Raw genomic sequence first — 22,500 nt, 5'->3', positions numbered from 1 at the left:
TTGACTGAAATAGCACAAGTCCAACACTAAATTGCTTCCTCCTAGTTAGTGACTGAAATCCTCACATCAGCCCACTGATGTGTCAGAAATATACAACACTTATGGGGGCCAAGAAACACTGCATTCTACAAATATCTGGACATAATATCACATTAGAGAAACTACACTCAGCTGCTAAGCATGTCACCAAGCACTGTCCAAACTACAGTCAGACTGACACAACACTAACCCAAATATGCCAGGGGGAGTTATACATATATTGGCAAATATATCAGGCACTACAGGGATGTCACAGCACTGACAAACAGACACCAGTGTGAAAGTGCATACCCACAACCAATTCAACCACAGTCCCAGTGGCATACCAGTAAGACAAAAAAAGTACAGTATAAGGACTGTGTGAACAAAAACATCTCAACATTTTTGTCACTCACATACGACCCCCACAGATACTGACCCAATTCACAGTGTACTATAATGCCTGATTGTGGTATGGGACATGTCTTAGTCTGCCCCTACATACATATACAGCTGATAGACCACCAGCAACAGGAGTAGCATGTGCAGGCAGATAGAAAAGGAGCCATAACACATACATCCACGCCCCTCCCTACAGGGGCCAAATAACATTGACACAGTACACTGTTACATAATCCTGAAAGACTGTCAAAAATTGTCAGAAATACACAGACCTCTCAACTGTACAGAGTCCCACAGAATGTCCAGGCTTTCCCTTCCTATATAAGACCTCTTCCACATAACATGTCTGGCAGTCTTATACATCACTGCGATAATGTCAATAATGTAGGCACTAAATAATCATATACCATACATATCAACCTCTTACTGCATGACATCTGGTCAAAACCTGACATAATTGTGGAACAGAGGCCCAAAAATAGAGGCATATTTGAAATATTGCTGTTATAAAACTGAGAATGTTGCTGTTGTAACAGGGTTTGTCGTAACATATATTTTCTGAGGGATATGAGGTCATAAACACAAATGGATGTTAGCAGTTACTGACTGCAATCCCCAGAGTACGCTACTGAATTTGCAAAGACAAAAAATGTCTGAGGATCACACCAAACATAGGAGTCCAAATTCTGGCCATTCTGCGGATAGCCCTACAGGTGAGAGCTATGTCAAACACATAACACTGTCAGAGTTAAAATTACCAGGAAACTCCATGTCCACACAAGCCCTGGTAGACTAGCATGAATCCAAATCTATAACAACAATACTTACATTCTGCCCCTATGTCTGGAACATTCACCCCATTCTGTTAGTCTGTCTCCACAGTATTGGTTGTAAGAGTTATTTCCAAATACCATCTGTGATGCTGTTGTTCACACACCTCCATGAAGTCCTCCTCACTGGCAAGGAAAAGGGCCAACACTCACAAGATGTACTCAATGATAGGAGTGTGTTATCATGCCAGTGGCTATATGAATAACAACAAAGTTGCCCTGCATGTAGTTATCAAGCGGGTGACACCAATTGGTGCACAGGCCATCAGCTGCTCATGAGCATTGCCTACAAAAGGCAAGCTGCTGCCTATGCAAAACAGATGTACACCCTACAAAGAAATATAAAAAACAAGCAGGACATAACCACCTGCACTTGAATAAAACAAACAGGTATGTCAAACAAGTAAGCATGTCATGGACTGTAGTAAGGGGTATGTAAGAATGGGAAATATGAACTGTAACATATATGTCTCAACAAGACTTGCTGTACTGATATATTGCTGATCAGAACCTATGGCCATAGCATCTGGGTCTGTCTGCAGTGACATAGATCATAGTTCAGAGCCCTGAGTCACCGCAGGAAAGGATGGCTCACATATGACAACTACTGTAGTGTGTGTTGAACAATACTGACTGTGACAATGCTAGACCTGCTACTGGGATGTCATACATATCCATATCTTACTTTTGAATGCAGCTATGATATACCTGGTTGTCTCAGAAATTTGAGAGACCTATACTTGCCAATTGCATAGTAAAGTACTGTTGCACATGTGTGTGTTGAACTGCATCTGATATACTGAGCTCATACCATTAAACTGTTCAGTGTTATGCACACTGACCCTATGTGTGCCTCATATTTGTAGTCATTTACTCATACAGTTGTACAAAAGCACATCCATACAATTGTGTTATGTCTGGCAAATCATTGCCAAATCTGTGAAGACTGACATTACATCTTCTTTTTCTTCTGGCTGCTCTCGTTAGGGGTCGCCACAGTGAATCATCTGTTGCCATTTCTGCCTGTCCTCTGCATCCTGCTCTGTCACACCAACCACCTGCATGTCCTCTCTCACCACATCATGGAACTTATCTGATGCCTTCCTCTTTTCCTCTTACCTGGCAGCTTCATCCTTACTATTGTTTTCACAATATAATCAGCATCCCTCTGCAGCACATGTCCAAACTGATGTAATCTTACCTCACTGGCTTTGTCTCAGTACTGTCCAACATGGGCTAAACCTGTCATATATACATTGCTATTCCTGTTCACCTTTATCACAACCAGTGCAAAGCCTAACATCTTTAACTCTGCCACATCCAACTGTGACTCCTGTCTTTTTGTCAATAACACTGTCCCCAACCCATATAACATATCTGATGTCACTACCCTGTTGTAGACCTTTCCTTTCACTGTTACTGGTACTTGTCTGTAACAAATCAGTACTGACACTCTTCTCCACCCTCTCCATCTTGCCTGTACTCTCTTTTTCACCTGTCCTCTGCAGTCATCATTACTCTGAAATGTTGATCCCAATCATTTATACTCATCCCCCATCGCCAACGCTACTCCCCACATCCTCAACATACCACTACCCTCACTCTCTTTCACACACAGATATTCTGTCTTAGTCCTGCTGACTTTCATTCCTCTGCTCTCCTCTCTCTCTAGAGCACTCTAGAGCACATTTCCACCTCTACAAGGTCTCCTAAATCTGTACCCTACTGTCAGTACAGACCACAATATCATCTGCAAACATACTCAATGGGAACTTCTGTATGATCTTGTCTATCAACCTGTCCATCACCATTGCAAATAAAAAATGTCTCACAGCTGATCCCTGATGTCATCCCACCTCCACCTTAAATGCATCTGTCAATCCCACTGCAGAGCTCACTGCTGTCTCAACAGACTTATACATATCCTGTACCACTCTTTCATATATCTTTGCCCCTCATGACTTCCTCATACAACACCACAACCCCCTCTAGGCACCCTGTCATATGCTTTCTCTACATCCAGAAAGACACAAATCAACTCCTGACCATCTCTGTACTACTACATCAACACTCTCAGAGCAAACATCACATCTGTAGTGCTCTTACCTGGCATGACAACATACTGCTGGCCACTAGTCATAACCACCCTGTTTAACCTAGCTTCCACTACTCTTTCCAATGACTTCCTGCTGTGACTAATTAATGTTATCCCTCTATAGTTACTACAGATCTGCACATCAACCTTATTCTTAGAATGGTACATAAGCACTTTCTCTCCACTCCACATGCATATTCTCAGTTTCCAAGATATCATTAAACAAGCTGGTGAAAAACACCACTGCCATTTCCTCTAAACACCTCCATGCTGCCATAGGTATGTCATGTGGACCAACAGGCTTTCCAGTATTTATCTTCTTTGTAGCTATCCTTACTTCCTTCTTGGTAAGCCGTTGCACTTCCTGATTCACAATACCCACATCATCCAACCCTCTCTCCCTCATTCTCTTCATTCATCAGCCACTCAAAGTATTATGTCCATTTGCTCAACACACTCTCCTCGCTTGTGAGTATGTTTCCCTCATTATGTTTTATCACCCTTATCTGCTGCACATCTTTTCTAGCTCAGTCCCCCTGTCTAGCCAACCGGTACAAGTCCTGTCATCCCTCCTTAGTGTCCAACCTGTCATGCAAGTCATCATATGCCTCATCCTTAGCCTTTGACACCTCTCTCTTTGCCATGCACCTAATCTCCTTATACTCCTGTCTACTTTCCTCATCTCTCTGACAATCCCACTCCTTCACCTCAACCTCTTTCTCTGTATACTGTCCTGTACTTCATCAGCCCACCACCAGGTGTTCTTGCACTTCTTCCTCCATCCACATGTCACACCAAGCACCTTTCTAGCTGTCTCCCTTAGCAGCTCTGCTGTACTTACTCAGATTTCTGGTAAATCATTGCTGCCACACAGTGCCTGTCTTAACTCTTCCCTGAACTCCACCTCACAATCAACCTTTTCCAGTTCCCACCATCTGATCCTTGGTGCTTCTCTCAAACTCCTCCTCTTCGTGATCATCAACACCATCTTACGGACCAACAGTCTCTGCTGCCTAACCACACTTTTTCCTGTCACCACTTTACAGTCTCCAATCTCCTTCAAACTGGCCCTCCTACATTGACTATATTCCACCTGTGTGCATCTCCATCCACTCTTGTATGTCACCCTATGCTCCTCCCTCTTGTTATAGTATGTAGTCACCACAGCCATGTCCATCCTTTTTTTAAAATCCACTACCATCTCACCATCTGCATTCGTTTGCTTAACACCATACATACCCATCCCTTCCTCATCCCCTCTGTTGCATTCACCAACATGGCCATTGAAATCTGTTGCAATCACCACTCTCTCACCCTTGGGTGCAGTCATCACCCCATCATCCAACTGACTTCACATTTCTCTTCCTCATCCACTGCACAAGCAACTTGCATAGCATATGCACTAAAAACATTCATCATTACACCATCCATTTCCAGATTCATAAACATCACTCTATCAGACACTCACATCATCCTCCAAAAACACCCTTGGCATACTGTTCCAGCAGGATACCCCCTACCCCCTTTCCTCTTCCATCCACACCCTAATAGCACAATTGTGACCTGGCTATGATACACCTAACCATACTCCCCTTCCATCTGGTGTCTTGCTCACACACTATATCTGCCTTCCTTTGGCCATCATATCAGCTAGCTCTGTCTCTATACCTGTCATACTGCCAACATTAAAAGTTCTTACCCTCACAATTATACTCGTAGCCTTTCTCCTCTTCCTGCCATATGAGTGATGGACATCCTCCAGGGTATGTCAGTCAATGCAAAGGCTACTGTGCTATTGAATGACTCAAATGTGTTACAGCAATATTAAGACAGTATCACTAATTGTGTCCCATTGCCCCCCATGTATGTGTGGTGTCCTACAAATGTCCTGCTGTAATGGATTGAGAGGGATGATTGGGCAGCAAGAGTGTGAATACAGTGTGCCATACTGATATAAAACAGAAATGTATATCAGGTATTTCCTGTGCGCATGTCAGTATGAGTAGGTGTATCTGGCCACCTCATAACAACAGACATGGGATGCAAAATGTCAGTTAAATAAGCTGTACATGTTGTACACATATGTAATCTTAGTTACTGTGCATCCAACAGAGTGACATTTCTACAGCTACTGGTTGTTGCATTGCCCTAACATAGCCATGGGTACTACAATAAGCATGAATATCTGAAATTGGAGAGGTGTCCAGCTGTGTTATGACTGTGTCCATGCCTACTACAAACAGCTATATGAACATTAACATAGCTGTATGGATACAGCTGTATGAATATTTATGAGTTCAGGGAGGTCCTTTTTAGTCAGTGTGATGGGATTGGTTTATTACTTAATTAATGCTCTTGCAGGATGTACTTAAGAGTGTTTCCTGGATTTGCTCTTATCTGATGAAGTTGAGAAGGTTCTTGATGAAAGCGCTTATCTATTTGTTAGTTTAGTTTAATAAGAAGTGTTTTTACCACTCCCAAAGTGCTTTGCAGCCATTTACTACAAGGATTTACTTGAGTTGCTGAAGTGTGTGGTTCCAGGAGTGCTGACTTTGTTTTTCTATAGCTGTATGGACTCAGCAATACCTTACTCGAAAATCCTGCCTCCACCAAAGTAGAGTAATCCCCTTTGCTGGACAGCAGCAATACACAAACCACAGACATGGTCCCTATATTGGCTATCCAGAGCAAATTAGGAGCTGGCACCAACTTGGCATCAAGTCAGCCTTTGTCTGATCAAGCATATAAGGTCACAGGTGGAGTACTGTACGACTAACTATGAGTACAAACTGGGAACATCCACCAAGGCCAATTACACGGCCATCTTCACATATGTCTGCAATCTCAGAGACAACAAACCAACCCACCCAGTGATGGTGGTCAATCAGACTACATACACACACAATATAGGTACAGCCAACCTGCTGCAGATAGGTTTAGGGCAAACATTACCCCCTGGTTCAGCATTACTATAGGTGGATATGGACAGCACCCACACCCCTTCCCTCATCACCAGTGAATAGGTACATATTGCCTACAGAAAGGCAACAAATGTAAGTATCCATGGGATCTGATAACATCGCTATCCGCATCCTACATGAACACTCAGGCATGTGCTCCCAGCTCCATTACACGCTGTAGTCACACCAGGCCTTGGCACCATCCACACCACATCCACATTGAAGATGGCCAATGTCATCCCTGTTGTGGTTGTGAGTGGTGGCTACTGGTATTCATTATAGCTGTGCAGGTTCTGTACATACTGTTGCCATATGTATGAGGTCCTGTGATGTGTTTCCCTTTTTATGTCTTCCAGATATAATGTCGCATCAGCAAAGGTCTACTTTCTCAGTGGCTGAGACAAATATAATCATAGAAGCCATATTACAGAACCATGCCATAATGTTTGGCAGGAGCCAGCAACATCTGTGGGAGAGGACCAGCCTGTGGGATGACCTAGTCCACAGGGTAAATGATGTCGGCCTGTACAGACATACATACGAGCAGGTCCGGCATTGTGCAATTGACCTCATATGCCATGCCCGGCAAAGGGCTTCTCCCGTGGCCAGGGGGACCACACAGCCACAGGTGGGGGCTCATCCATGCAGTCCCCACTGACACCCACTGAGGAGCTCCTCACCAACCTTGCGCCACCCATCTCAGTGCAACATCAGCATAAAGAACCCCCACATGCTGAAGGTATGTGGCACCCAGACAACAGATTAGGAGTGTGCAGGTAAGGTGTCAGTGGTGATTACTAGACTAGTGTAGCAGACATAGTTGTATTTGTAGAGTATCTACATGCATGTGTCAGGTCAGATTGCAGTTGTGGACGGGGTTTTCTAATGCACAGAAGTACACATCTATGGTAAAAGACAGCAAATTGTGTAGTGTTGGGGGGTGTACTGCAAATGTGCAGACATGCTTCATCCATCCTGTGCCAATACCACATATGGGTCTGCTGGCAATACTTCTCTCCCACAACTACCTAGGTCCATCCAGTCAGCATGTGAGATGGTAGCCTGAAGCTGGTGAGTATGGAATTGCTCTGTTGTGGTTTGCCAATACCCCAGGCATGTGAAGGCCATGCAATATGCCATGCACAAAACTGTCACCCATAGCCATATTGCTTTGTGTGCATGTTCACTTGTGGCGGGGTTAACTGCATTGCATCACAGTGGTCACCACAGGGGCCTATCTGAAGAGAATGTAACATCCCTGCAGCATACCTCGCAACCTGTCAGTGTAAGACTTCTGGGCAGAGACCAACAAAATGGGGGGACAAATGGCATAAGGTAGGGACATGTGTGAAACATTGCTCTCATATAGTGGATATAAACAGTGTACACACCCCTGTTAAGATGCCAGGTGTCTCTGATATAGATACAAACTTGAGACCACAATATATCAGTCCATATCCTTTCCAACTTGTAATGTGATCTATGAAATGTAGAATTCAGTTGTAAGACCAATCGATCTGTTGGCCACCAAATATGGAATATACAAACTGTACAATAAGCTGGATGCATATGTGTGCACACCCTTTAAATAATATTTTATTGCAGCAGCTTGTGATTTACTGACAGCATTCAGTCTGCTTGGGCACACACCTGCCGTCAAGTAAAGGCACTTTGAGTAACACCAAATAACAGTCTGCTGTCCAAGTATGATATTCATGGCATTTGCTCAGTTGTCTGCAACAGCAACAGACATCACTTGCAGACAGCTTACAAAGCAGCAAAGGGATCTCATATTTGAAAGGTATCCATCAAGAGTAGTGTACAACAACATTACCACAGCATTGCTGGAGAAAGTTGTCAAAAGGTGGATTGCATATGGTACAACAGTACTGTTGAAATGAACCTGACATCCCTTTAAAAATGATGACATGACATGTCAAAACCAGGTCAGGGAGGCTGCCAGGAGACATACAGCAACACTGAGGGAGTTGCAGGAATCTCTTGCAAGTACTGATGTTGAGTACTACATGTGGAACACTCTCCCGTATTCTGCATACATCTGGCCTATGGGGTATGGTCAGAAGATTGAAGCCAATTCCCCACACCAAAAAACATCCAGGGGTGGATACAATTTGCAATACAGCACATCAAGTCTCCCAAAGGCATGTGTGAAAATGTGTTATGGTGTAATGAGACTATGGATTGACCTCACAGCCACGATACCAAAAGGTATATGTGGTGCACAAGCAACACCCCTTTTAACCTGAACACCAGCATCCCCATGGTGAATCATGCTGGTGGCAGTAGCCTGCTGTGGGGTGCTGTTCCAAAGACAGAACTGGGCCTGTAGTCACAATGGTGTTAATTCGGAACAGTTCCAAATAACACCCATGTCTGACCAAAATCCATCAGGTGTCTGCAAGAATGCTGAGGATGGGAAGGGGTGTCAGCCTTCACATTGACAAAGACCCAAAGCATCCACCCAAAGCTACCTAAGAAAGGCTCCACCTGAACACACTAATGGTTATGGATTGGCCCAGCCAGAGCCTCAGCCCTACACCAGATTGACATAACCCAGTGTAACCTGACGAGGGCTGTACACATGAGCCACCCTTGCAATCTGACAGAGTTGGGTGACCTTTGCATGGAAGGGTGGTCAAATAATGCCAAGTCAAGATGTGCCATGCAGATAGACACCTTCCCCAGAGGACTGAATGCTGTAAGTCACTTACAAGGTGCTTTAACAATGTATCATTTTAAGGGTGTGCACACTTATGCAAACACCATATTGTACATATTGCAGTCATATTTTACATGTAACACATCTGTTTGACAATTGGATTGCACAGGTCATATGTCACATGAAAGGTGGGTAACATATTTGGATGCATTATTGCAGTGTCCTCTCATATATTACAAGATCATGACATATTAACAGGGTTGTGTACACTTATCATATCCACTGTAAGATTAGAAAGTTGATGGTGTGTAACAGGAATTGTGTGACCATACATTTACTGCTGGTTTGGAGGTCTGGCACTCATATGTATGTCATTAATCAGTGATGTCACTCCTCAGATCATCCCAGTTATGTATCATCAAAACACAGGTGTTGTGAGAATGAGAGAAAACATATGAGCCAGACATCAGTTGTGAGGTATGTTCTATAGTACTTGCCATTGTGCTATACAGGTGAACAGCAATGATGTGTACATGGGGAAGGGTCATCATCTACTAACACTAATCACGTATCCCAGAGTACTATATTGTTAGTTACATGTAGTAAAACTGGCTGCAGTGCATGATGTTGAGGGCCGTGTGTCATGCATGTCACCATGTGTGGTCTGTGTAACAGATTTGTGCCACCTCACCTGTAAGTAAGTGTGTGTGTGTGTGTGTGTGTGTGTGTGTGTGTGTGTGTGTGTGTGTGTGTGTGTGTGTGTGTGTGTGTGTGTGTGTGTGTGTGTGTGTGTGTGTGTCTGTGTGCATGTGTGTGTGTGTGCGTGTGTGTGTGTGTGTGTGTGTGTGTGTGTGTGTGTGTGTGTGTGTGTGTGTGTGTAACAGCCAAAGTCAGAGTGCAGGTATTAATGTACATATGTTGTCTTCCCCTCACAGGTGATGATGGGGTTTGTGTTCCCTCCTGCTTGGCAACTGATGTCATTATCTCTGCAGACTCTGAAAATGATGATAGGAATAGTGAGGTAGAGGTACGGTTGTCAGTGACTGAATCTATGCCATTGGTTGGCATCCCACTCTTGTCCACACCATCCCCACACACAATGACAATGGCCACACATACCTTGTCATCAGTGGCCACAGATGATGCACAGTTGGCAGGTGGTGGCATCGAACAGGCTAATATAATGACTATGGCAGGTATGAGTGTAGACACTGGCCATAGCCAGAGTGCAGCTGAGGTCACACACAGGAAGATGGACAGGGCTGCTCACAGGAGGACTGCTGCTCATCAATTAGCTGTCGCAAGTGCCATAGCAGGAGTCACCAGATGTATATTTTGGGCTGTCATGGATGCACAGGCATGTAGTGATTGCCACAACAAATAGAGTACTGGATGCAATTCTTCCTGATTTATGTGGCAACATACACGACCTTGTTGAGACCACACCAATCCTTGACTGTGGCTTGTCTGTACTATAACGTGTGGTGGGAGATGGGCATCAGCCATGTGGACGTAGATCAGCACCAACAACAGCTGAGAGTCTACAGGGACTTGCACCTTCACACTCCCATTGTGGTGGTGACACCAGCAGTACTGAAGGGGGGTTTCTCTCTATATCACACTGGAACGGCCATGGACATGTGTTCTTGTCCGGTCCTGTCAGGGACACAGATCCAGCAGACAGCAGTCACCATCAGGAAGCAGTACTGCAACTGGATTTGGGCCTGGTGGTGCCACTGATATCCATTTCAGGATCAGTTCCCATGTCCATGGCTGGAGATGGTGAACTGTACACCCTGCCATGTATGGTCCACAGCTGTCCAATGTACCCCTGTGTAGGGCAACCACATGGTGTGACTGTGTGAATACATACACACACACATCTGTATCACAGTCAGGTCACCTCCAGACACACACAGCTCCTCTGCACAGTCCATCTATTGGATACCCCTCCAAACACACACACATGATGTCAACCATATGGCCCAGCCTATGCCTCTGGCAAACCCATACCTCACCCTGTGCATACGATGATACCTATGCCACATCCCTGTCATCCATACCATTGATGCAGGAACATGCTAATATGGTTTTGATGCACAGGGTGAATATAGTACAGTGTAGCTATGTAATACTATGTAAGGTGCTGTCTGCTTGCATTTGTTATGGGTACACATACAGGTGTATGTAACTTATTAGCCAGGATGCATTATTACTGTTAGCACCACTGACTTAATGTAATCTGACATGTTGTATTTTGTTTATGTTCCAGGTTTCTGTGTGTCTGCAGGCAGTGGCCCTGCAGACATTCCCAAGTGGGAGTATGGCAGAGTGGGAATATACTGACTGTGTCATATACAAGGTACAGCTTTATATGTACATGTACCAGGTGTGTATGCATGCAACAGTGTGTGAGAGACACTGTTGTCAGACAGTGTGACCTTGCATACATATTCATTGTCACTGACAGGTTGCCTTCAGACATGTCAGCTCAGTGTTGTGTAGTACCACAGGCTCATACATACAGAACAAGTTACTGCAGTACTGTCAGCAGGTCCCTCACAAGTGTAGCCATTACATTAACTGCAAGAAATTCACTTGTCAACACCTGCTGACCCTGCCATTTCCTTCTCATACACTCAACCCTGATGCAGTTGATGAGAGTATGCATTATGCTGTGTATGACAGGTTTGTGGTATGTATTCCTGAGTTCACTGGGTGGAACAGGGAAACAAAATAGTATATCCTTTGCATACACACAGTAAGGACTGACACAAGGGATGTGCACACAGTAACATAAACACAGTTAGCAACAGACAGATTAGTAAACCTACATTTCCACTTTTATGTACTGTACTACTACATATACATGACATGCCCCACATAGATTATATGCATGGGACATAACACACTACCTCTTACAGCATGTAATGTTCTGAATGCCTTCGTGGATGGTGAGATAACCCACCAGAAATAGGACGTGTAGTCATGTATTACTCCTACAAGCCTGGACAAGTGATAGTGTAGCAGATGTTGTATCTGCATGATTTTTCAGTTAGGTCTGATGCCTGATGCTGGCATGTATGCCACTACACTCACTGTGGCCGATTTGGCAACAATATCACATATGTGGGCATTGTTAAGGGACACAGAACACATATAGGTTGCAAACATTTGGATATTCCATAGATATCTGTACTGAGGACTGGTATGGTGTACACAATGGCTTAACATGCTGCATGTGAGGCAGATGCCGTTACCGTGATGTATAAAGTAATGCCATTAGGAGGTGGTAAACAGGTGTGGATGGTACACAAATCAAAATGGCATTAGTCAAACAGGATATAATCTTCATCCAAAGACACACGCAGTTGCCAGTAGTGAGATTAGAACCCCTATCTATCTAGTTTTGTCTACTATAGTGTTATGCAGTTATCAGATGCACCACAGAGCTTACATAATTTTACCCACTCCCAAGGTACTTCTAAGATGAATGACATCAGTAGGCCTAGTAATTTAGGGTGATGGGCAGTTTACAGGGTGGTATACAACTCAAAATGGTTTAACACACACAGTATGTGATTCTCACATGAACACACACACAAACAGTTGCCAGTAGTGAGATTAGAACTTCTACCTATCTAGTTATTTCTACTACAGTGTTACACAGTTATCGGATATGCCACGGAGCTTACATAAGTTCACCAGTCCCAAGGTACTTCTAAGGTGAATTACATCAGCAGGCCTAGTAAAGTAGGGTGATGGGAAGTTTACAGGGTGGTACACAACTCAAAATGGTATAACACACAATATATGATTCCCACACAAACAAAATTGCCAGTATTGAGATTAAAACCCCTGCCTATCTAGTTATTTGGGGTCTATATCACATACTCAAATATTTACAATATCGAACAGCTAAAACATTGAAAGTGCAGTTCATCAAAACTGTTCTTGTGGTAGGTTGCACCACCCCCACTAATTATATATACCAACTCTGAGATTGCACTACAGTGAGGAAAGGGCAAATTTACTGATCCTCACTGTACCGCGATCCCACAGGAACAGTTAAGATGAACGGCACTTTTGATGTTTTAGCCATTCGGTATTGTAAATATTCAATTATGTGATAGGAACCCAGTTATTTGTACTATATTATTACACAGTTATCACATGTGCTACAGAACTTAATGGGCTGACAATTGGCCAAAGGTGCTGATAACTGCACAGCTGAGGAGAACTGTTACAGGTGCCAGAAAGTCTGCCTTCAGTTTTGTCTGTAGCTCTTGCTAGTTATTTCTCTCCTGCACTTCCAATAGCTTAATAGCTTTGCACTTCAACAGGTTTCTTTATCAATTATTCTAGCACACCTGAGAGCCATCACTAGTAGTTGTTCCTCACAGAATTAGCTCCAGTACTTAGTAGTTATGACCATCCCTCCTGGCATGATTAAAGTGCAGTTCTCTGTGCTTTTGCCCATTAACCTGGTGCACTTGGGCATTCTGAAGTACTGTTGCAGCTGCCTCATGTACACAGTGAGCCATCTCCTCTAAACTCCCAACATTCAGACTTGTGAGAGATGCCCCTATATCACCGAATTGGAAGATATGCACTCTCCAGTGAAGACTGGACTAGCTGGTCAAGAGGAGAAAGGTGAACACCAACAACATACCACATGGAGCACACACCCCTCCAGAACATCCACTATCACAGCTCTGATATACAAACAATAACTGCACACCCACCTTCACAGAGGCACTCAATAGACATGTAGCAAAACAGTGGAAACCACCAAGACAGTTACCCACTCAACCACCACAACACAGCCCAAACCACAGGACATGTATCTCATCTACACAGTGTGCCACTCAACCTAAGTCCAAAAGGCCAACCTTCTTGCCTGATACAGTAATCATAGGTGACCTGAGATGCACCTCCATGGACTATATGAAAAAAGACATAGTGGAGCTTTCAGATGATCTGGACCAGGAAGGTATGACAGTAGCCCTGAGCAGTATACTACTGCTAGCCAGGATGATACCACAGTACAAACAACAAATGATTGACTTCAACAACTGGCTTGAGTGTCTGCTGTCATTCTCAGGGGATCCAGTATCTGTCTGCTTGGGATGACATGATTGACAGACTGTGCTGGCTTGCCAGAGATGGCTGCATCTGCCACCATTGGGTTTCCAGGTACTGGCTAAGTGTCTTGCCACCCCTATAGTGCCTTTTTAGGCAGTGTTCCAAATCAGATTACCACCGTAACAGCTATACATATGTTCAGTCATGTTGCTCAGCACTAGACATCTACATCTTGAGATGCAGCCAGTCGAAGCACTCCTCCAAATGGAGAACATTGACATTTGTGCTGTAATGGAGACCTGGTTTACAGCAGCAGACAGCAACCCTGCACTACCATCCTATAACTCATTCCACATCTGTCATCCCCAAAACATGGACCACAGCTACAAAGGTGGTGGTGTCTCCATATTAATAACAGATATGCACACATACAAAGTAGTATCCCAGCATAATGCATCTGAGATACTTCAGGTACAACTGATATTGGATAATAATGCAATCCAGGTCATAACCTGCTATAGGTCCACATCCATGTCCCTAGACTCTCACTCCATGTTCCTCAACACCCTGGAAACTATCAAGGTCCAATTCAACAGTCTCATATTAGGAGAGTTCAACTACCCCTCCATCAACTGGGTAAGATACTCAAGCACAAATACACTGGCCCAACGCTTCCTGGAATTCATCAGTTCCAATGCCCTGAACCAGCTCATTCTGACACCTAGTAGAGGAAGCATCATCCTTCACATGTGTTGATTACTAACATATGGGACCATTGCTTGACAACAGTATTCAATAACTACCTGGTCAGATCCAACATGGAGTAATCACCATGGAAATCCACATCTCACACACACACACACACCGCAAAGGTAACCACCTTGAAAAACCTCTCCAAAGCTGACTTTGGACTCATAAGAACAGAGGTGGCTAACTTCACAGCATCCATGCCAATGGAAAATATCTGCATTACTGATGAATCATGCACAAATGCATTGTACGAACATGTACATCAATGCATGGAACTAGCCATACCCAACGGAACCGTGACAATCTCCTCCAAACACTGGAGGCCAATCTGGTGGTCCCCTGGCATTTGTAACCTGTACAAAAGAAGGATGAAACTGTTGCAGAAAAAGGAGGAGTCCCAAGAGTGGTAAACTCCCTTATTAGCCTCAACAACAACTTGAGATCCCTCATGAAATCATCTATGATGGCAGAATTGCAGCAGACACTGACAACAATCACAAATCCTCTGTTAGTGATATCAAGAACCTCCATGCCAATACTCAGAAGTGCTCTGAGTTACTGCACAATGCTACCTCCTATAATGAACCAACAGATATTGCCAACATTCTTGACAACACATTCAGTGCCAGATTTACCCCCAGAGGAACAATCAGAATGCCAGAAGAATGCCAGGCACCCAGGATTACTGCCACCCAGGTTACATCTGCATTGTCCACGGGCAAGAATACAGCTTCCATGGGACCCCACATTATACCTGGCTGTGTTCTACATAAACAGAAGACACCACATCTGTTTGCCCTGTTCAGTCACAGTCTCATCTCAGGCTTGATCCCTCCCAAATTGTGCACTGCTACACTCATCCCTCTCCATAAAGGTGTGGCAACTACAGACCCAGGGAATTATCACTCAATTAACCTGATGAGTTTGATAGGTACAGCTATGGAGCATATCATCAGAGACCTGGTCGACAAACATATAAGTAATCTCCTAACTCTGGACCCCACACAGTTTGGCTTTGTGAAAGGTAGATCATGCCTGCTCAACCTAGTTGACTTCTTTGAGTCAGTCACCAGGACTGTATATGACAGTAAGGCACTGCATACAGCCTACATCAATCTGGCCAAGGCTCTTGATACCATTCCTCAGTCAGGAATTATGGATGAACCCACCAAACTAGGCACCAATCCCTATATCACTAGGGGGGTTGCAAATTGTGTCACATATAGAACACACAATGTGAAAGTAGTGAGCTCCAAGTCAGACTGCCAGCCAGACATGAGTGGAGTCCCACAGGGATCAGTCCTGGGCATGCTCCTGTTCAGCATATACTTCTCAGGAGTCTAGGCCAATACAAAGGAATTCTGGCTGACCAATTTCACAGACAATTGCAAGCTGGGAGCCATCATTAACTCTACAAGTGATGCAGACATCCTACAGAAAGGCCTCACTGTGACCACTGACTGGTGTGGAAACCATGGCCTGAAGCTTAACACCACAAAATGCATCATCAGTCCCTTTGGTAAAATCTCAGTTCCCATGAAGTACCACATCGATGGGAGACCACTAAACACTGTAGCCATTATAAGAAATCTAGACACAGGTTGACAGCAACATCTCCTTGAACCACTATACTGCCACCGTGGTCAGGAAATCCTTCTATGTGTCACATCTCATTACCAAGGGTTTTGCATCCAGGAAGAAGGAGGTCATCATCTCTGTGTTCTCTTCCCTCACTACACCAATCATCAAGTATAATGGCCCATTTGGCATGTGCCTCACTAAACACTTGGAACAGCTGATGAGGTCACAGAAGTACCTCACAATGACACTTGTCCTACACAGACAAACTCAAAAGACTCCAGCTAATCTCAGTGTCATATCACCTACTTAGAGACAATCTCTGCTTGACTTGCAAAGCCATGTCTGCCCCAGATCTTTTACAAATGCTACATCTAAACACATCCCAATCTCTCTGCACCACACACACTGCAGGGACCTCAACCTCATTGCCACAATCAACACAACATGCTTGAAGGACAGGTTCCTTACCCAGAGACTGCACATGCCCTATAATAGACTTCCCATACACGTCAAGCAAAGCACCTAGATGACCCTGTTCCAGAGATATCTTGATGAGTGGATGGGTAATAGAATGTTCACCCCAGGGATTACTCCAGTGGCTCTACTTGATGGAGTCACTGGGAACTAACATTGGGTGGCACAATGGCAGGGCAGTTCTATGGGCTAGGTGTGTAATGTCTCCAGGGCCATTAGCCTAATACACATCTATGAACCTATAAGGGGAGAGACATCAGAATGACTGATACAGTAGGCCAGTGGGTGGGTAACTTATCAAAATACTTTTTCCTACAAACATACACAGTTATACACACACTTATACATCCACACACACATTTACCAGATCTGAGAGTAGAACCCCTGCCTATCTAGTTATTTGTACTATAGTGTTATTCAGTTATCACATGTGCTGCAGAGCTTACTGGGCTGTCAACTGGCCAAATGTACTGATAAGGGGAATGACATCAGCAGGACTGATAAAGTAGGCCAGTGGGTGGGAGACTTATCAAAATACTTCTTATCAGGACTTACACACTCATTTTCCAGATCTGAGATTGGAACCCCTGTCTAGCTAGTGATCTGTATTATTGTGTTACACAGTTATCACACACACTACAGAGCTTACTAAGCTGACTACTGGCCAAAGGTGCCAATAAGGGGAATGACATCAGCAGGACTGATAAAGGGGGTAATGGGAAGTGTTGTGGGTGGGAATGGCCTAAAACTGTTTCACCTACAAACAAACACACACACCCTCACTCTCACATACACAACTGTCACACACAGACAGTTGCCAGTTTTAAGATTAGAACCCATACCTATCTAATTATTTCTACTACAGTTTTATACAGTTATCACAGATGCTACAGAGCTATAGGGGTGATCAGTGTCCAGTGGTATGTCTAAGGTGAATAAAAGCAGCAGATCTTTTGAAGTAGGTCAATATGAAATGTACTGAGTGGGAAGAGTCTCCTAATACTTGGACCTACGAACACACACACACATGCACACACACACACACACACACACCCACAGACACACACACACACACACACACACACACACACACACACACACACACACACACAGACACAGGCAGGTGATATGATATTATAAACTCAACCTCAGTATTGTCACACAATGGGGCTCACCTTTTATGCTGGCACATGCGACTGTCCACAACAGGACATCACTGTATGCCATTCAGGGTATCCATGTGTATGACTCACTCTGTCTGTGTCCCCCTGTGTCTTTCTCTGTATCACTGTCTGTCTCTCAGTTCCCCACATCTATATGTGTGTATGCTTGACATATGTTCTTCTCTGTTGCCCATATAGATGTGTGTGTGTGTATCTCATACAACAGATGCAGATGTATCACATATGGGCCACCTACAGCTAGCTGAGGGTAATCCAGACTGATGTGTGTGTAGGGACAGATGAGGTGTGCACAGCTGTCTCTATGCATGGACACATATAAACAATACAGTCATATATTCCGATGTGGATTCCAACATGTCCTGTGATTCTCTAAGTGTAGGAGCATGCCCAGTGTGACCTTCTAGAGCTAGAGTGGGACTCCATTCCAGAGATAGGTGTACTCCAGTCCAGGGGTTTCTAGAGTGGGACTCCATTCCAGAGATAGGTGTACTCCAGTCCAGGGGTTTGTGTGCTACAGCCATACCTCTCAGTTGTACACAGGACTTTCCTCAGGGTACTTGTTTTGTTTAGCAGACATATCTGTAGTCAAACTGCAATGTATTGTGTCATTACCTAGTGCCAGACATTATCAGATCATCACAGTGCTTTACCTAAGGAATAGCAGTTGTAGAATGCATAGACCAATATTATGAGGGCAGCTATGTAAATTCTTGTCTGACAAGGCCAGTTGTGAGGTGCAGTTACAGCCAGTGTAGTAATGACACACAGCTGTGTGAACAGTCCAACAACTTGGTGATATACTGGCTGGGGATCTCCTGCTTGTGTGGTATCTTTCTAACCTGATATGTCATATCCTTATGTGTGCATACCTCTGACCTGTACATTTTTTGGCAGGTTGTCCAGGTGTTTGGCTAGAGGTTTCATCTTTTCTACATAAACTTGTGTTTTTATGGCAAGTTAGTTACATATAATTTGTGTGATTTTACAAAGCAATACAGACATTACTGTTTCCAAATACATAACATTCAGACAATTCCCACTACTGCAAACCCCTCACCCCACCAACTTTCTCAATATGTGAGGGCGATATTTACAACACATGCCTATCATTGTGCCTTTGTTCCACTTTTATTTCTGCCCTTGTCCAGACATCTTGCTGTCAGAGGTTGGGAGTTATGTGTGTTGGTATAGAGTCCATTCAACTGTGCAGGCATGTCCATTATTTGTAAAAGCAAACATGAGAACAAGGATTATAGAGAATGACCACTGGCAACAGTACCCCACAGCACCTATATTCGCAAAAGCTTTGGTACCTCTGCTACATATCCTTCAAGATGTCAGTAATATGTGTAGCATATTCCGCATAGCAGTGTGACTTCCAGGTATGGTAGTGACTGAGCAGTGGATGTCACTGACATGTATAACAGTTGGCACTGAAGTTATCTGCACATGGCCCTGTCAAAGGCAACACTGTACCTAGGGCAGTACAAGATGACTGTAAGGAGAACATGATGACCAAATCCAGACAGTATTAACCACACATACACATAGCTCATTGACCCCTGCATATTGTGGATAGGCAACATGTTTTCATGTGTATTGGTACAGCCCTGCCAATGTGTGCTATGCTGCTATTTCCATGCAAACATATATGTTACTGCATTTGTGTAGGCACATGGGGGGGCACCCCTGTCCTCTTTATGCATTTGCACTGACTGCTGGTATTTGCTTTACATTTTGATTCCATTTACCATAATATGGTGCCCTGTCTTGGGGACTGGAGCCATATCAATAAAGAGCACAGGTCAGATTGTACTGGCATAAATTTGAGTTTCAGACTTCTTACCTTCATAGCCTTACTGCAACTGTGGGTCCTGCTGTGCTATCACTGTGTGAGTCTGTAAGGGGTTAATTCAACATTGCTGCCAGTTGTGTGCCTTTACCAGACATTTCTCTGTAGTTTTCTACAGCTGATATTTCCTGGTGGCCCACATAGCTGTCTGTTGTGTGCTGCTATCCCAGTAGGCCACCCCATTCCCTTGCATGCATGCAGCATTACCATAGATATGCTAGCAGAACATACTATTCCATTCATTTATTGTAAAGAAGACTGACTTAACTTGAGCTTGCAGAAGTTATGAGGACAGTGTTTGAGGGCCACCTATGTTGGATGCACACAGTACACTGCCTATACATGGTACGTTACAGGTAATGAGATGTGTGTGCCATCCATTTTACTTTTTGTGTGAGTCAGAGAAAGGTGTCAGTCCCTGGGATCCCTATAGTGTCAGTGTGTGTGCTATGCATTGCCTCTTTGCCAAGGCCTGAGCATACTGAGCATGCCTCCATCTGCCTATGGGAGCAGGCTCAGGGGCCTCCTCCTGTGAGTCCCTTTGCATCTGTGGGGACCTTGGCAATGGTGCTGGGCTGTGTGGCCCTTCCCCATGCTGTTCCTGCTGCAGCTGATTTCACAGGATCATATTGTATAGCATGGCACATACTATGAAGATATGTGCACATTTGGCTGGACAGTACTGCAAGGATCTACCAGATATGTCAAGACAGTGGAACTGTGACTTAAGCATCCCAAACACATGCTCTATAATAATCCTGGTTTGTGCATGTGCCTCATTATGGCATTCTTGTGTGGGTGTGTGTATTTCTGATGGGTGTCATCATCTATGGCTCCAGTGCATAGCCAGCATTCCTCACCAAATAGCCATATGGGATGCCACCACTGGCAAATGCCTGGTACAGCTGTGATAAATGCCAGATGTGGGTGTCATGATAGCTTCCAGGGCTGCCAGCACACACATTCATGATTATGCTCTGGGCATTGCACATGACTTGGCTATTGATGGAGGGGAACCCCTTGCAGTTTATGTAGACCTTACCCTGTTCACTGGGTGGTGCTTTGATGTGGATGTGCGTGCAGTCTATAGCACCTAATATCTCCAGGTATTCTACTACATGGTGGAAGAGACACATATTGCTAGTCCTCTCCTCACGGGTGTTGGGGAAGTAAATGTGCTCACCGGCATGTAGTAGCTTGGCATCCAGGAACTGGTGGAGTATCCTGGATGCAGATGCATGTGAGACCCCCATGATGTCCCCAGTAGGTCTTTGGAAAGTACCTGTAGCTAGAATTCTTAAGGCTACACATACCTTGGTATCCACTGGGATGGATTCCCATCTGTTGATTCTAGCTCTGAGTTGAGGCTGGCACAGCTCGGTGAGTTGCTGAAGTATGTTTCTGTCCACCCTGTAATGCTCTACTATCTCCAGATCATGTAGCCTGTGGCAGGTTACTCTGGATCTGAAACTTTCCTCTCCTCCTCTTTGGCCTGTGGTGCTTGTCAGCATTATCCCCCTCTCCGCCCTCAGCCTCTAGCACATGCTGCTGGATCAAAGCAATGGCAGCCCCTAACATTTTTCTAGTTAAAATTCTCCTGCATGTATACATCAATGATGCAGAGTTTGTGGGAAAAACCAGACTGTAAGGTGTTTCCATACTTTATGCTGTTGTGCTGCAGATGCCGCCTGTATGATTGGCTAACTATGATACATTCCAGCTGCCACCTATATTATTTATAGCTTTGATTTGGCCACTGTGAGTGCTACAGGCATTGCTGGTAATTTGTGCATGATTGCCTTTATTCTGCTGTTGGCTTTTTTTAATTATTTTTTACTTACATCTCTTCCTATTTTCAGCTATGCAGCCATCTGCCAGCTGTATTATTCTGTGCTTTACCTGGCCCATTGTGAGTTGCAAGAGTCTATATTAATGATTTCTACTTTATTTCTCCTTAATTGTGCTGTTGCCCTTTATTTTTTTTTACATCTCCTCCCATTTTCAGCTCTGCAGCCACCTGCCAGCTGTATTAATTAGTGCTTTCAATGGCCCATTGTGTGCTGTATCCCATATTGCTGTTTGTACTGCATTTTCCTTATTCTCCTATTTCCTTTTACTTTTCATACGTCCTTCCTGTTTAATCCCCAGCATGCCACCTAGACCCATTTAGATAGTGGAAACAGCAAGAAATGGCCCTCCCCTGGATGTGAACACACTCCTCATTTCATGGAATAAAATTATACAACCTCAGACACACCCTGTCACTTAGCTGTGCTTAGCTAAGCACAAACCCGGCCAACAGAACTCCAATGTGCTTACAGCAAGCATGACACACCTCCTTTTCGTATTAGTTGCTCCTCCTGTCTACATGGTGGTGTTAGAGCACCTACAAGGTTAGGTGCAGTGTGACACTTAAAAGAATTTTTTGATTCAGTATAAGTCTCTCATTAACATACCCCACTGCCTTACTCTGTAGATACTGCACTACACAAGAGCCTTCCCTCTTAGCAACCACTGTTCCCTGCCATTGTTTACTTTCTGCATACCATTGACTACCATGGTAAAATGCAGATTTTCCCTACAATTGTC

This window comes from Protopterus annectens, chromosome 1.part2 (assembly GCF_019279795.1).
Source record: "Protopterus annectens isolate FY-2018-M chromosome 1.part2, PAN1.0, whole genome shotgun sequence".
NCBI classification, from domain to species: Eukaryota; Metazoa; Chordata; order Ceratodontiformes; family Protopteridae; genus Protopterus; species Protopterus annectens.
The sequence above is the reverse complement of the archived record's forward strand: the minus strand, read 5'-3'. Positions refer to the sequence as shown.